Consider the following 12,835-nt stretch of genomic DNA (forward strand, 5'->3'; position numbering starts at 1 on the left):
TGATCCCCTCTGGAGATGTTGATGAACTTGCTTGGCAGTAAGATTGGTCATTCTGTGGTATAAAATTGACTGAGACAGCAGATGGACATTGATGCACAGAGATCGTGGTCCCAAGGTCTGTCAGTGCTCCACACAGTCTGCTGGGGTAGTTACCGGCATGGATTTTGGTGCCAGGAAGGCCTGGCACAAGTCCTGACCTTTCCTTTAGTATCTGTATGATGTCACTGTACATTGGTTTCCTCATCTGTAAGATGGGGATAATGATCATGCCCACTTCATGGTCTTGTTGTGACGGTTATTTTAAACGTTTCTTGGGAAATGTTCAGAGAAAGCATGCATTAAGCACTCACAAAAGTTTCCTATTTATAATGAGCAGATCAACAAATTATAACTCATGCATCTTTAAAGAGAATGTGGACACAAAGAGTGAAAGGAGAATTCTATTAACCACAACGTTTTTGTCAAGCTAGAAAATTAGATAAATACTAGGAAATCAGATAAATGTAGTAACTCCTGAGTTTTCAATGCATGAAGATAGTATTAATAATAATAAAATTGGTTATTTGTAGGGGACAGGAGTTGTAAACTCAACAGGCCAGGGGGCCAGCATGCAATGTAAATGAGGGACACAGACTGAGTTGAAAGTGTTGGTCCCTAGAGAGCAGATGCCACTTCTCAGTTAAGATGCAGTTAATTTATGCCTTGTGAGAACGTGGGTCTTATGTTGTTACATCAACTCGTTTTCAAGAGAAGCCAGAAATCTGATTTTTAAAATGTGAGATCTTCCACTTAAAAAAGAACAATATTAACTAGTTTAAAAACTTTAAAAAGTTTGGCAGTCACAACACAATTCCTTTTGATCAACAGGTCGACATTTTGTGACCTTTAGATATAGATAGAGCTTTGAACTTTACAGTGTGCTTTCCTTATGCATTGATTTATTTGGATTTCATAAGGATGCTGTGAAGTAAGCCTATCAGCACTCCTGAGATCTTTCATAATGGTGTAGTGTCAGGTTGCATTTTCACCAAAGCTTTGTGAGTTTGGTGTCCAGATGTTTGGTCATTGGATAAATAGTGCTTATTTGTGATAACTTTTGACATTAAATGAGCCCTTGCAATCACTGACATTAATGAAACACAAAATACTCATATCTAGATAGGTAATTGCTCTCTAACTTAACCAAAAAAAAGTGAAAAGACATCCAATCAGCACCTTAATTTGGGAAATTCCGATTAGAAAAGAATATTTAAGAACCTATACTCATGGTATGTAAATCTGATATACAAACCTGATATGAATCCCAAGCCTGTCTCGTGTCAGCCAGGATGCTTGAGTTGATCCTGATTTATTATTGGCCTCGAGTAATGGACATTGTAGGGAGATTCTGCTGGACTCAGGACTCATAGTGGCCGCAACTGCCATTTGACAGATGTTTTTGTCATGTATGGAATAGAACAGTGATTCTCAAATGTTAGCACATTAGGATCATCTGGAGGGTTCCTTAAAACACAGATTGCAAGGGCACACTCCCAGAGTGTCTAATTCTGTATGTCTAGGGTGGTGTGGCCTGAGAATCTGTATTTCTAACTAGTCCCCAGCTGCAACTGCTATTGTGGGGAACACACTTTGAGAACCACTGAAGAGTAGGAGATCAATAGTAAAGGAAGATTATGACATAGGTCCTCCTGATATGTGTCACATGCCCATTGTGATATGCCCAGGAGTTTGTGTGGTGTGTGTATTGTGAAGAGGTGAAATAAAATAAAAGGCCAAATTTAGTCTTGATTAATGAGAGCCTTAAACATAGCCCAGTTTGGAAGTCAGGCAAGCCGGGTATGGTGGCGCACTTCCGTAGTCCCAGCTACTTGGGAGGCTGAGGTGGGAAGATCACTTAAGCCCAGTAGTCCAAGACTTCAGTGAGCTACAATAGCTGCCACTTCACTTCAGACTGAGCAAGGGTGACACCCTGTGCAGCCGTGCCCTTCTCACATTAGATTGGCTGATCAAGAAGAGGTCTTTGCTTATCTTGGGAACTTGCTTTAATCTATTTAAGTAAAGGGAAATTTCTGTCTGTTGGTTACTTGACCACACTCGTTTGGAAGGTTTGCCTGGGATTGACTGGACAGGTTGAGAGGGTTTGCCTGGGATTGACTGACCCAAAACTATGTGCTACAAAATGCCCTTGGGGAGGCCTTAAGGGACACCTCAGTGAGATAAGAAGTCATGCAGTAGGCCAAGCGTTTGGGAGGCCAAGGCAGGTAGATCATGAGGCCGAGAGGTCGAGACCATCCTGGCCAACATGGTGAAACCCCGTCTCTATTAAAAATACAAAAATTAGCCAGGTGTGGCAGCAGGCACCTGTAGTCCCAGCGACTCGGGAGGCTGAGGTGAGAGAATCTCTTGAATCCTGGAGGCGGAGGTTGCAGTGAGGCAAGATCGCACCACCACTCCAGCCTGGCCACAGGGTAAGACTCCGTCTCAAAAAAAAAAAAAAAAGTCAGAAGTCATGCAGTAGAGAGGCTATCCATGAACCCCATGACAGCCCCATTGAGAGAGGTGTGCCATGTGCCATACATATGTTGGAGCTGTAGATGAAGATGTCCCATAGCAGATCAGCCCATCAAGCCTGGTGGCCCCTTATCCAGCCTGCGGATGCTAATTCACAATGTGGCTCCTTCTCATGTGGGCAACTCCAACAGGATGCCAGGAGAAGCAGCAACTGATGTTCATTTATTTAATGATGGTTAATATTCTACAAAGCCAGTCTGTGTGTATACAAGTATGACTTGTTATTGGCATATCAAGGATGAGTTTATTCTTCCAAGGATGTCAGGCAGGCTTCTCTCACCTGTCTTTGTACCATGCATTGTTTGAGCCAACTCTTCATTTTTGGAAAGATTCTGCCTCACCCTGTCTCTTATTTACCTTAAAACACAAAGCACAGTCACTGTACCCGCTGAGGCCTAAGAGAACATGGAGACTGTAGGGGATGGGCCATACAGCACAGGGAGCTTTGTAGAGGAAAGGTTGCTTGTGAATGCTCTGGGACCTATTTCTGACACATCTGAGACCTATTTCTGACAGGAAATGCCGGCAGGAGCAGAGGGTGTCGTGGGGCAGTGCTTGTTGGCACTACAGTGCCCTTGGTTAATTATTATCTCAATGTTTTTCATTAGTCTCATGTTGAATTAAAATGCTCAAAAGAAGATTATTAAATACACACAGAAAGGGAGACAGACAGTCACAGAGACAAGACTATATCCTATTTACATAATGCTTGAACATATATTAAAAAATACTTTGGATTAATCTTTGACCCTAGTATCATTGTTTCTATAGGATCATATAAGTTTAGCTAGAAGAAAAGAATAGGGAATTTGTACCTTTCATTTGCATAAGATCGAAGAGGAAAGAAAAGCCATGTGAGCCTCAAGATAAAAGCCCCAGCTGTAGATGAAAAGGCCGTGGGCCAGACCTCAGAACACGTCTTCCTGTCCATCACTTCCCTTGTGGAAGCCTATTTCATTACCCTGAAGGCTTTTCGGCTGTAGACAGCCTGTGAGATACCAAATATCTTGAAGCCATTTATAAAACCTACTCTTACTTTTTTCCTGGAGAAAAAAAAATATACTGGTTTACTTACTATTCTAGGTGGGTGGGATTTTTCCCCCCTCTGCTAAATTATAACCAGTCATCTAAGTATTCATTTTATTTTTAAATTCAAGGCTGAAACTTAAAACCTTGAGGGTTACCAAAAAATGTTATTCTTAAGAGAAAAACATGCTTGAAAACTTAACCCCTTGGTGGCAGGCAGGGGATTTTCTTTGTCTGTGTTTGAGTGCTAATGTCGACAACTTTGAGGCCAATAAATACCAGACAGAGCTCCAGGATTTGGGCGACTGTGATAATGTGTGTATGTCCTGCATGTGACATGAGGAAGAGAGGCCAGGATTTAAGAAAGGTGCCTCTTGGCTGGGTGGCATGAACTCAGCCCTGTAGCTTTCCCTAGGCACCTAATTAGGTTTTGTGGCATGAAATGACATACTTCTTGGGCTGATATTACATGCTGTCTCTATTGGGGTGGGAGGTGCTTTGAAAATTTCCTTGCTCCAGTGGAACTGTGAGACATATCTAAAAAGCTCAAGGCTAATATGAGTGATCCTAAAAGGAAGTCCTGCTTATCCAGGTAAACAAAAGCATACTCTAGGATGGCAGTGTTCCCCTAACCTGTGTGGCCCATTTTTCTTTTCCAGGTGGTTTGCAGGCAGTCTTGTTCATGAACATTGATGTCTGAGTATATGTGTTCAAAATTCATTGTTGTTAATCAAATAAAACTCACCACAAAACCCAAAGGATATTTAACAATGGATGGGATAGATTTGGCAGGAATGGATCAGAAGACAGAGGAGGTCCTGGAGGTGGTGGTAGAATGTACTCTCCAATCTTACGGTTGACTAGAAATAAGACTCTAGTAGCCTGTTCACTCCCCATCCTTATTAGCACTGGAGTGAGAATGATATATATCAGATCAGTATTGGATGTGATGAGGGAGAATGAAGAGAAAATATTGGCTGTGAAAACACAGAAAAGAGGAGGCGAAGGTGAAAGTAATTTAAACTGCTTAATTACCCGCCGTTCTCTCCCCTTTCCACCATCATCTCTCTCTCTCGCCATGTTCCTGCTTTTGCCTCTGGATGGTTCCAGCTCGTATGCCCTCTCAGCCTGGGCCCACAGGAAAAAACAGGAAGCAGTCTGGCTTGGCAGTGGAGGGAGCCTTTTCCAGGCTTCCTCCAGCAGAGATGGGCTCTCTCCCCTGTAAGGAGACAAGGCACCCCAGGCTCCAGAAAGCCTGGGAAAGATGGTACTTCATCATGTAGCTTTTCTTAAGGGGACGGAGGGAAAGGCTCCCAGTTCCTGAGAGGGTCCATGGGCCAGACACCCTACTGAATGCTTTACATTAGCAGGGTGAGACCTCAGATGTGCGCAGGTGCCAGGTTGACTTGGCTGAGCTTTAGGGACTGTGTTAGCTAAGACAGCAGACTCCTGAGGGGACAGAGAGCACCCAACTCCAGCTGATGTGTACTGTGTGGGAATTCGAGCCCAGGGTCTGCTGCTTTTCCAAGAGAACCTGGAAATCCAATTTTTGAAGGAAGTTGACGTTTAAATGCTCAGAACGACTTAAATACTGCATGGGCCAAACCAAACAACAGAGACTTTAACACAACGTGGGCTGGATTTGTTTCCCATCTCAGTGAATGACCCTCCCCCTGTACCCCCAGCCTGGGCCGCCAGTTTTCCACGTCTGCCTTTCACAACCTATTTTATTTAATTGCAAAGCCAATAGCATGTGGGAATGGGGGTTGGGGGGTGGTACAGCAGGAAGCTCTGTGAGATGTAGATACATTTAGGTATGTTGGACACCTTGGAGGAATGGGCCTGCAAGAAGGCCATTTGTAATAGCAGTGAGGGCCCTCTGGGATCCAGACCCTATAAAAAAAACCATAGTCTTGGGTCAGAGTCAGGGCTGCTACTTAAATCAGTTCCTTATCCAGCATGTTGGATAAATTCATGAGTTCTCTGTATGAAGTAAAAACTACAAGCCTTCTTTAAAAAATGAAAATGAATGAAGAACAAAATAGTCTTATGACAATGTTTTAATTTGGAGGACTGGGTCTCACTATGTTGTGCAGGCTGGTCCTGAATTCCTGGGCTCAAGTGATTCTTCCACCTCAGCTTCCTAAATAGCTGGGATTATAGGCATATGCCATTGCTCCCAACACTAAAATTGACTTTCTTGATGTTCACTTCTCTGAATTTGAATAGATTTGTGTAATAGCTGGTGCACTCAGACAATTGAGCAGTTCCTTTGCCCCCAAAACTCCCCCAGGAAGCCTGATTTTAAAACGCTAACTGGAATCTAAGTAGTTCTGCTTGGCCCTACCTTGTACTCCGACTTTGAAGACCCTAAGAATCAGTTGAGGGTAGGAAGGTTGACCAGAACACAAAACTTTGGTTCCCAGCCATTGGTGGGGGACTGTTTCATAATGAGCACCCTCCTATACCTATATAACAAGTTTTTGCTTCTTCCCGGTAGATACCTTCTGCTCCAGCCTGGGTCAGCTTTTCACTACCTCTTACTAGGGTTGTTCCATTTAGCAATGAAATGTATAGGATGCCTAGTGATTCCATGGGGATATATTTATACTAAAACAGTATTTATTGTTGATCTGAAATTCACATTTAATGAGACATTCCATATTTTATCTGGCAAGCCCATCCTCTTCACATTCATGCCACATTCTCATGTAAGTTCAAAACTTATTTTCTCTAAGTCTGTGTTTCACCCTTCCATTGTGAGGGTGAAAATGGTCTTTGATTTTACTACTCTTGATCTTAGTCAAAAGGCTGAGAAGTGATTGTATGCTTTGATTTTAAGTAGTATCATGTTTATAGGGAGGTAGGCCATGTGTTAGAAGGATGAGAGTGCCTTCTCTACACATAAATGGGTTTTCAAGAAATGTTTTATGACTAACTGGCTATATCCTTTCCGGAGAACAAGAAATTGATCTAATGTTTACTCAGGGAAGGAGGACAACTGGATTTCAGAAATTGGTTTATTTTCCGACCCCCCCTCTACCCTTTTTCTCAGGCCCAACCTTTGAATAATGTGTCTGTAAAGACTAAACAAGGAGATTGCTGAAACTGGATGAGTTTAAAAATAACACTGGAATGCTAGCCTTCAGCAAGCCGTATATCTTATACTGCACTGAGCAGGACAGTGCCTTGTGGTGGCTAGGAGATGAGTCACACGCTGATCACAGCCAGACCCTTCCCAGCCTGGATACTTTAGTGGCGAGTGGTGTGATGGCTGATTTATTTGTCTTGTTTGTTTGTTTTTTCATTTTCCCATTTTACTGGTGTAATTCCAGAATCACAAGGAAGCAAGAAGGAAAATTGATTTTAGAGAGCAGCTTCAGAATGAAAAATGAGTGGTAATTCCAATTTTTGGTCTAGACCAGGGGCCAGCAAACAATAGCCCATGGGCCAAATGTAGCCTGCAGTCTCCTTTCATAAGGCCTATAAGCAGTGCCTGGTTTTTAGATTTTTACATGTTTGAAACCAAAATCAAAAAAGGATCTTTTATGACACATGAGATTTATATGAAATTCAAATGTCAGCATCCACAAAGAAATTTTTACCAGAACATAGCCATGCCAATTCACCTATGTGTTGTCTGTGGCTAGGTTTGTGCTATCATGGCAGAGGTGAATAATTAAAACAGAGACTCAATGGCTTGCAAACCAAAAAGATTTCCTACCTGACCATTTGGAGAAAAACTTTGCCAACCCCTGCCTCCTAGATGGCATATTTCAATGGCTGTATTTGCAACGAAGGCTCTAGGAATCTTTTATCTGAAGAAATCACTGTTGTCTCATGGCTGACAGTTCAGAACAATGAAGCATCTCAGACATCCTTTTCACTGTTTTCTGGGCTTACCATGATGAGAGGTTTATGTTTACTGAAGCTGCCATGTGAGTTTTGCTGCTGTGGAATTTCCTCATTATGTCTTTGCCATCCAAGCCAACTGCATGTTATTTTCTTTTGAAAACCAGAAAATCTGATCTCTTAGAGGTAACAGTTTGGCCCATCTAAAATAAGTCCATACAATTAAAAACATTTATTTCTATTGACAGGGACTGAGGGTTGAGGGAAAGCACTGCAGATTTTCCTGGTGAATTTTTTTTTCACTCCCTGGATTTTGCCTGAACCCTCACTTTTCTCTCTCAGGGAACTTTAAGCACCCTTAGGGCCAGACTAAAGGTCAGAGAACACACCAGCCACGTTCCCCGAGTCCAAGCAGGGAGCCAGCGAGGAGTAGTTTCTGGCCAGCCTTCCCTGTTCAGTTACCTCATGAAACCCTTGGGACCAGTGCCTTGATTTACAAATACAGTGGCTACCAGGTAAAAGCTGCCCTGACCAGTGGTAGCAGGGTCCACCCTGGTGTCTCTGAATCATTAAGTGCTTCTTTTCTGCCCTCTTCCATTTCTTAGTCAAAAACACTAGCTACAATTTTGAGTCTGGTCTGCCTGGAAATTTCCAAAGGGACTTTGGTGCCTTAATAAATATTTTCAAATTGCTCAAGGTTTTGGAAGATAGCAGAGCCATAATTGTGAAATCGGGTTAAAAAATGATTGCTATAGTACTTTCACTGGCCCTGTGGACATACTGAAGTGGACAGGGTTGTGGACACTCACAATTGCTCACTGCAGATAGACAGCCTTTTTTTTTTTTTTTTTTTTGTCTGGTCATACATATGCTTGATCCTGAAATTCTCTAGAAGGGCTACTTCTGAGCAGCTGTTTGGAGAATGGGAAGCCAATCCTATAGTGGAAGTTTTCTTAACTGAAGTACTATTAACACTTTGGGATACATAACTTTCTGCTGTCGGGGGTACTGATCTTGTGCTTTATAGGATGTCAGTAGCATCCTTGGTCCCTAGCCAGTAAATGCTAGTGGCACTCTCCACTCTTCAATGTAACAATCAAGAAGGTCTCCAGACATTGCCAAATATCCTTTGTGGAACAAAATAACTCCTTTGAAAATCACTGATGTTGTATAACATAAAGGTTACCTGACCAAATGTATTTCCCATTCTTTTACTAATAGGGATTCATTCCTTTAAATCTCCACTGTCATCATTAGGGATTCATTTCTTTAAATGTCAAAGGCTTTTTTATTTTCTAGAATCCCTCATGACAATATCGATTTCTCAAAAATGGTAAAGCCTTAATCCTGGGATTGCAAATGATTTTCATCTCTTATGTCAACTGTGATAAGCAGTGTCCATCTATGGTGCCACTGTGGGAAGATCTTTGAAGCTGCATTTTAGGTGTTGGAGAAAGAACATCAAGATGGATTAGAGCTGTCTTCCATGGACAAGAGATGAGGGAGCTGGCATACATGTATAAGAAACCTTCTTACCTAACATTTCTGCAGAGATTCATTATAGTCAAGCCTTGGGCTGGTGCTGTAATTCAGCCTTACTGCTGAGCACTGTGCCAGGGCACTGTTCACACAAGGTCCCTGTAGCCTTGTGTATTTGTTAGGGCAATTTTCCAGCAGGTTTTGAGGAACGGGCACCTTTTCTAGATCACAGAGTGCCATATGAGCCAAGCAGAAGTGTTGTACTCTGTTGATGGGAGCAGAAGTTAGGGAACACAAAGAGAGGGGCAAAGAATATAACTTCCTATCTCTCTTCCCTGCCTGACCATAAACTTCTTCAGACCAATGACTACATCATATTCACCATTATCTACTCTCTGCCTGTCACAACACATTTGCATAGCGTCAAAGCAAGTGTAGTAACTTTTAGCAGAGTTCTTAACTTGTTCTATATCTTGGACTCCTTAGCAGTGAAACCTATGGGTCCCTTTTCAGAATAATGCTTAAATACACAAAATAAAAATATATAGGATTAAAAATATAACTAGTGAAATTTATATGCAGTCAGAAAAATATTAGAAAACTGTGATAATGTGCTTTGATTGATTGATGTACAGTCAGCAAAATATTAGAAAATTGTGATAGATAACATGGGCTTTGGTTGATATACAGTCATAAAATATTAGAAAAGTTATCGATAATGTCCTTTTTTATTATATCAAGTAAAATTGAGTGGCAGTTCTAATACTTACTCTAATTTCAAATTGTTTATGAACATAGTGATATTTTGAGTTGTCTCCAACAAGTGTAATGTTATATAAAATGTCTGTGATTCCTACTCCTGATAAAGTCATGGTATATTAGTCCAATCTCACACTGCTATAAAGAACTTCCCCTGAGACTGGGTAATTTATAAAGGAAAGAGGTTTAATTGACTCATAGTTCTGGATGTCTGGGGAGGCCTCAGGAAACTTACAATCATGGTGGAAGGGGAAGCAGTTTCATCTTACATGGCAGCAGGTGTGTACAGGAGGAACTCAAACACATAAAAATCATCAGACTTCAAGGGAACTCACTATCATGAGAACAGCATGGGGGAAACTGGCCCTATGATCTAATCAGCTCCCACCAGGTCCTGCCGTGATGGGGATTGTGGGGATTGTTATTCAAGATGAGATCTGGGTGGGGACACAGAGCCAAACCACATCACATGGGTACTAATGATCTACCTGGGGCTTGTGTTTACATTTATAACTGAAGGTGGTACTAAATATTAGCTAGGGGGTGGTGAAAATAACCAGTAGCTGGGTACCCTAAATTCTGTCTTATCCCTAAACACCCTGAATTCTCTCTTCTTTCTTTTGTAACCAGGCCCCTGCCCTGATGGCTTCCTCCTTTCCCTTGCCTGATGCTGCCTCTGCCACCTTCTTGGGGCTCTTCCCTGGCAAATTTCTCTAGGTTCTTTCTTCTGCATTCACTTTCCATTTCTCCTATCTGGGTTGTGTCCTTTGGCCCCTATCTAAGCTCTCACTCAGCTTAGCAAGGGAAGAGAAGCTTCCAGGCCCAGCTTGGGGTTACCCTTAGCTTCAGAGGAGAGAGGGAAGTTGGCACATCACAGTTACTCACTTAATGCTTTTTGAATTGAAACAGTTGCTTTGCCAACCTCACTTTTTCATCAGGTGCTCTTCTTGGATGCTTGGGCTGTGTCTGAGATCAGTTCACTCTTGATGTCTCCCCTCCACGTGGAAAGCATCCACAATTTCCACCTAGAGCATGAACCTGCAGTTTGGTTTGCCCAGTTCCTGGAAGCCTACAGAGTAAGATCCCTTCCTGGTTCTGAACTCAGAATCAGCAGTGATCAGTGGGACTGCTAGGACCTTTACAAGCCATCACCCACCACATGCACTGGCTCCAAGCAGCTCTGCAGAAGCCATCACCCTCCCCATTGGACACCTTGACTGTGAGCCACCAGGGAAGGGGCATGTGTGGGAAGCAGATGGCCTGCAGATTCATTATTGCTCTGAATTTCATAGTAAACAAACAGAAACTGGCCATCTCTAGTTTAGTTCTCTTTGGGCAGTAAGGCTGTCAGGTCTCAAAATGTCCAGAGTTGGGTTAGTATCTGTGGCTTTAACCAAATAAACACATCAGTGTTCTTCCTAATTTGGACCGTTGTGGCTTCCCTAGTTCTTTTTTCCGCTGGATTGTTATAAAGGCTCTGTATTAGTTTTCCAAGGCTATTATAATCATGTGCCACAAATTGGATGGCTTAAACAACAAAAAGTATATCATCTGACCGTTCTGGAGGCTAGAAGCCTGAAACCAAGATATCCAGCTAGATTGGTTTCTTCTGAGGACTGTGAGGGAAAGATCTGTTCCAGGCCTCTCTCCTTAACATGGGGGCGGCCAACTTCTCCCTGTGTCTCTTCACATCCTCCTCCTTCTACATATGTCTACCTATATGTCCAAATTTCCCCTTTCATAAGGACACCAATCATATTAGAACAGGGCCTACCCTAATGACATAAGTGGATGACTTCTGAAAGGACCCTGTCTCAGACATATCCTGAGGTTTACTGGGAGTTAGGACTTCAATGTATCTTTTTGGGGACAGAGTCCCTGCATGCTGTCAGATGATACCTGCATCTCACAGTGATAGCCAAGGGTACCCTACTCTACTTCTGGCTATGGCAGTAGAAATCATGTCCCAGGGGAAATGGCTAAGGGCCCTGTAAACAGTGGGTGCCCTTTGCCATTAATGGCAGAAACCTCTTCCTTGCCTGCATACTCATGTATCCCATAATGCTCTGTCTCCAGTCAAAGCCTTTATTTATTTATTTATTTATTTATTGCATTTTAGGTTTTGGGGTACATGTGAAGAACATGCAAGATTGTTGCATAGGTACACACATGGCAGTGTGATTTACTGCCTTCCTCCCCTTCACCTATATCTGGCATTTCTCCCCATGCTCTCTCTCCCCAACTCCCCACCCCCTGCTGTCCCTCCCTTATTTCCCCTCGACAGACCCCAGTGTGTGATGCTCCCCTCCTTGTGTCCATGTGTTCTCATTGTTCAGCACCCACCTATGAGTGAGAATATGCGGTGTTTGATTTTCTGTTCTTGTGTCAGTTTGGAGGAAAGGCACAGAACCACATTTCACACTAAGGTGTAATGAGTAGTAAACATTCCCTCACCCAGCCAGTTAAAAACATTGGGCAAAGCTGTAAACCACATCACAGGAGTTCAAAATGTCCACTGAGCTGCCCCAGTCCTGTCTGTGTTTTTGCTCAGGACCCAGTGTTGTCTCACTACTCCCCATTGATAATAAATAAAATATTCCCCATGTGTTCACAGCTATTTAGAGTTTACAGAATTATCTCTTTCTATCATCGTGTTTGTGCATCAAGGAGCAGGAAAGGTATTATTTTCTGCATTTTGTTTCAGAGAATACAGAAGCTCAGCTGAGTAATTTGTTCAAGCTCATTCAGTCTGTGGCCAGAGCCCACATCATCCATGTCTCTATGCCAGCTGTCTTTCCGCTGCTCCAAGCTGCCTGCCCTGCTGCCCTCCATCTCCCCCCCACCAGATGACTGTTGTGCAGTCTCAAAGACTCAGGGATCCCCTTGCTGTGCTCCAGAACCCGATCCCAGCCCCTCCTAACCTCCCCAAGAGGGCAAAAAGCAGCTTAGGTCTGGTGAGGGTGGCTAATCCCAGAGGATTCTAAATTAATGTGTAGGTCAAAGGAGGAGCATGGGCGAAGTGATGAGGTTTGTGATATGAAGCTCAGTGTGGCTCACGGATGTTGAGAAGTAAGGCTGATGGGGAGGGAGTGCTGGATCACAGAAGACCAGGCGTTCCAGGTGGGGCAAAGATGTGATCTGTGAGCTG

The 12,835-nt window shown here is 42.9% G+C and overlaps 1 protein-coding gene across 1 annotated transcript in view; it reads left to right on the plus strand.

The window, feature by feature from the left end:
* Positions 1–12,835, plus strand: part of PALM2AKAP2 (PALM2 and AKAP2 fusion) — a 506,606-nt gene that overhangs the window by 148,447 nt on the left and 345,324 nt on the right.

The sequence above is a fragment of the Sapajus apella genome, unplaced genomic scaffold, assembly GCF_009761245.1.
Source record: "Sapajus apella isolate SASKATOON/1434 unplaced genomic scaffold, GSC_monkey_1.0 scaffold46, whole genome shotgun sequence".
Classification (NCBI taxonomy): Eukaryota; Metazoa; Chordata; class Mammalia; order Primates; family Cebidae; genus Sapajus; species Sapajus apella.